This window comes from Amphimedon queenslandica, unplaced genomic scaffold (assembly GCF_000090795.2).
Source record: "Amphimedon queenslandica unplaced genomic scaffold, v1.1 AMPQUscaffold_13143, whole genome shotgun sequence".
NCBI lineage: Eukaryota > Metazoa > Porifera > Demospongiae > Haplosclerida > Niphatidae > Amphimedon > Amphimedon queenslandica.
Window position 1 is genome coordinate 95062 of NW_003546621.1, and position 4693 is coordinate 99754.

Consider the following 4693-nt stretch of genomic DNA (forward strand, 5'->3'; position numbering starts at 1 on the left):
AATAAACAACACTATGCTTTATAACTAACCCTTATTGGAATGTCTAAGTGAATAATGCAAGATTTTAAGTCAGAGTCTTCCTTCAATAGCATTGAGAGAACTTCATCTGCAGTCACTTCAGGTCCATGGAGTGGAAGAGTAACTAAAGCCTTCTGAGTTTGCTTTTCTGATATTAATCCTTTCTCTCTAAACTTAATTACAAGCTGGTCCTTCAATTTTCTAACTGATAATGATTTTCCAACTCCTGCTTGTTTTGATGTAAAAATTCTCACTTGTGAGCTATGAATAATAAAATTTATCAATAAAAATAAAATACTTCCTCACTGGTTGATATCAACATCAGTTGCATTAACGTAGCTTTTATTATTAACTTTAATTACATTCTGCCATAAATACTTTTCTAATTGTTCCATATCTTGATCTGCTACAAGATTCCATTCCCTTTGAAATGAATAAAGATGAGATATGATGCTTGATTTCCCTTCTTCTTCATTGCTACAGATAATCACCAGTTTATACCCTAGAAAAACAGTACATAGCTGAAAAGCTTTTTGCCTTAAATCTATACCTTTATTTCTTTGAGACAAATATTTTAATAAGTCTAATGATTCTTCAGCAATAAGGCATGGTAGTTTTTCAGCATGAAGCAAGCAATAAATCTGGCTGTTCTTTTGATTACTGAGTACCCTCATCCAAAATATAGTAACCTACAAAATAATTGTGCAGATGTTTTAAATTTTTCATTACAGTCTACTTCTTCAAGTGTAGTAGATTCAGAACATAAAAAAACTTCATCAAAGGTGGGTAAAGAACTATTTTGACCAGCAGAATAAATTTTTAAAGTACAAATAAATATGTTATCTGTCAAGTGCAAATAAATTTATAGAATAAAGTATAATAATAATACCAGCAGAGGTTATAACTAGGTTTGGCATTCCTTGTTCAAATGGCTTCAAAAAAGCTCTCTCATCTAAATATTCTATCACAAATGATATTAATTTAATTGAGGTTAGATCTATGTATTCATATATACCTCTTTGAGTAGCAATTGCTTCTAAAAATCGTCCCAAACTTTCTAGTGAAATAAAATTAGATTCATCAGCAAAACTAGTTGTTTTAGAAATAAATAATAATAATAATAATAATAATAATAATAATAATAATTGATTTACTTTTCAAACCCATTGCTCTCCATCCTTTTATAAAAATACCTTGCCACATGACTAATATCAATACCATCAAAGTATTCTGGTGAAAAACTGTGCAAGGAATCAGAAGCAGATTCTGTTTTAGAAAGTGAACTTTTTTTAGTTACAAAATCATTCACCATCCATTCTTTTTGATATCTATCAATATCATCTTCATCTAACTCATCACACCATAAAATTATTTCATGAATATTTGAAATTTTTACATTAAAAAGTGCTTCAAGAATTAAATAATCTGGATATCCCAATGAAACCAAATATTCATAAAGCTTATTCATAGCATCATTGCTTTGAACTTTGCCTAAAGATTGAGAAACTTTTGAAATTATTTCAGGCTCAATATCATCTGTTTCTAATTCCATAGTATCAAATTCTCCTTCGGTGCATGAACTTTCTTGATTAAGAGAAACATCTCCTTTTTGCAGTGCTTTTCTAACAAGTTCAGATTCTAAAGGTTTCCCAATTACACTATTTAACAAGTGCAATGCTTGAAGGCTGATTTCGTGGATCTCACTTTTTTTAACTTTTGTTAATTCTTCCCTTAGAACAATAAGTTGACTTGTTTTATAAAAATTAAGTTCGGAGTAACTATATCGGCATCTCCACACATACCCTATCCAACTACTAAGAACTTGCTCAAGCTTTTCTATTTCTTTATCCAGACTTTCTACATCATTCAAAAAACTAAAACAATCAAGTGTCATTGTCCATTCTAAGTAATTCATGTGACCATTTTCTTTTAGCTTTTGAACGACATCACAAATTTGACAAACTCTAATCAACATCTATAAAAATTAATTATAAAAGTATGACTAACATAATCTAAATGCATTTAAATTAAATACCTCTTGAAAAAAATTTTTGGCATCCACCCACTCTGATGTTTTACGAGTTATTAGAACAAGCTTACTTTCAATCTCATGCAAATCGTCAAGTGACCAAAGCTTTTTGAAAACATGAGGATCATCTGAACAGATTGTCAGTGACACTGTGCATTCCTGTACATATTCAGTGGTTGATACTGTATACTCTCCATGTTCATTGATATCACGGAGTTGCTTCACAGCTCTGCTATCTTCAGCTCTTTGCAAGTTTCCAACAAAGAACTGATACCATTTGACATTGGAGACACAAGATTCCTAAAAATGATTAAAACTAGGAGTCAAAACATTATTAGTACCGTTAAGGTAAGTGGGTCACTGTGTGATTTTAATGACTCCCATGTTTGTTGAAAAAGATTTCGAATTGTGTCAACATCTTGAGTTTTAGTATAGAAATCTAGTTGATAGAGTAAAGGGTGAAATTTTTCACACAATTCAGACAAATCAATCAATCGATCTTGCATTTCAGCCCCATCTCCAGCAACAATATCAAGTGCAATCTGAATGAATCTTTCAATTTCACTGACATCTGTAAAACTTTTAATCATTACATTCTTAAAATGTATACTGACTTACCTTTACTTTTACTTCTAATAAATAATCTTAAATCTTTGCACTTTCCTAGCTTCATCATGGATTCTTTTATTCTAAAATTTACAAGTCTACTTTCCTTTAAAAATGATAAAATCTTATTATCGTCATCAGTGACAGATTTAAGTTTTTGTTGAAGGAAGTCTTGAATGCCCTATTATTATATGAGACATTATAAACAGGTATATAAATACTTGTTTTGAAAAGTGATAGACTAGTGACTGAACTTCTAAATCATAAACTTCAAAAATTTCTAATAGCTGATCAGCTTCAAAGGAAAATGCTTGAACATTGCTCCAGTCTGTAATCTTCTTGCTAAGTTCTTTTACACATTGCATGTCTAATGGTTTAGTTTCAATCTTTTCAATCAAATTACTCATATCATCTTTAACACAAAGGTCAACTAACAAGCCAATATCTGTAGTACATTGGGCACGAGATTTTTCAACAGCCAACAAAAGTCTTATAATTATTCTTTCAGAGTCAGCATATTCTACACTCCGAAAAATCATGCTAAGACTACTTAGTGTAATAGATTCTCTTTTTAATTCATCAGCAATTGTGCAGCAATGATCAAACAAAGGTGCCCACACATCATAATACACATCTTCTAATGATGTTTCTTGTGTTACATTTTTCATCAGTTGCTTTAATTCATAGTAGAAAATATCATTCATAAGTTCTTCTGAACTCATTATTGTGAATTGTACTATCATAGGTATGATCATCTTAGCTTCATATTCTGGAAATGAAGGGAAGATCCAACCATCATCAACATCATATATGCACAGAGAGTTAAGAAAGCGTTTTTCATGATTTCCTAAAAGAAGCTCATCAGCTTTTATTGACAAAGCTGTAGGTAAGCCTGTAAAAATTATATAAAATTAAAACTGTATTGACTATAATAGTCTATACCTATATAATTTGAAGAAGCAAATTTCTTCAAAAGCATGAGAAACATCTTAAAAATTTCTATCTTTTTGATAGCAAATTGTAAATCACCCAAAAATTTATGGTGGTCTAGTGACAACATAGTCATCATTTGGACTAGATGTGTATCCCATTTCTTTTTCAGCTGCAGCAACATCTCAACTGTAATAGTACCAGATTTAACTTTACTCCAAGAGTTCTCCAAAATACCTCTTGCATGCTGTAATATAAATTTAGATATGTTTTTATCAGATGTGGTGGTAGTTGCGGCTATATAAAATTGCATAAATGATTTTGAATGCAGTTTAGTCATTTAACATAAGACTTACTCAATGCTGCTAGTATGGTGGGCCACATATCATATAGGCCTTCAATATTTTCTGGCAATGTCATTATACTCTTATCAGGTCCAGCCTTTTGCCGTTGAGCACCAACTCGGTGGCCAAAGCCCCTACCACCCTTTGTGGCATCCATTTCGAGGTCCATTTACAAGACAGTGAACTAGGTTTAACTAATGGAAGTGGATATTGGTCCGGCAGCCGGACGCCTACTTCAGGGCTTTAGATCCGGCAGTCCGTTGTTCTCCGTAAAACAGCTTGTGCGCATGCGCAATAGTGCAAAATGGAACTTAGTCTTTTTATCAAGAAACCCTAATCCCAAAACCCTACAATCCCGGAGGCTAAGATGTACGAGAGGGTACTCTAAAAACTAAACACTAAACCCCAATCCCAACCCTACGACCCCGGAGGCTAAGATGTACGAGAGGGTGTTTATTTATTTATTTTTTTTTAAAGAAAAAAGTGATTAAAAAAAAAAGAAAAAAAAATCAAACACTGCAGCATAGTTTTAGTCAATAGTTCCGACAGGATTCGAACCGCTGACCCCATCCGTGCAATCCAGACCAGCCTCTCCACTACACCACCGCAACCCTGCTGCATCAACGTTGCTGATTGTCGTATTATACTTCAGTGATATCTGTATATAAAATCGTGTATTAGTATACTAGGGCTTCGCCCCAGTATACTATATAGGGACTGCCGGACCAATAGCCCTGAAATAGGCGTCCGGCTGCCGGACCAATAT